This window comes from Vombatus ursinus, unplaced genomic scaffold, assembly GCF_900497805.2.
Source record: "Vombatus ursinus unplaced genomic scaffold, bare-nosed wombat genome assembly UNPS02010822.1, whole genome shotgun sequence".
Classification (NCBI taxonomy): Eukaryota; Metazoa; Chordata; class Mammalia; order Diprotodontia; family Vombatidae; genus Vombatus; species Vombatus ursinus.
Window position 1 is genome coordinate 4,657,058 of NW_020950600.1, and position 301 is coordinate 4,657,358.

The window sequence follows — 301 nt, forward strand, 5'->3', positions numbered from 1 at the left end:
GAGCAGTCCAAATCCCAACATTAGAGACTTATAGGATATGGGTGGGTAGTGGGTCAGAGATAGCTGATATTTGAGGGCTGGAGAGCAAGGGGTAATGCCAGGGCTACAATGATCCCTTTCCTAGCTCAGCTGCTCTACTTAACTGTCCTGGAGAAATAAGTAAGGAATGTAAAATAATCTCCAGAGTGTGTGCTGGGGCAGGAGGGCAGGAAGTGGGCGTGGTGCCCAGACTGTGTGCTGGGGCAGGAGGGCAGGGAGGGGAGTAACCCAGACTGTGTGCTGGGGCAGGAGGGCAGGAAGG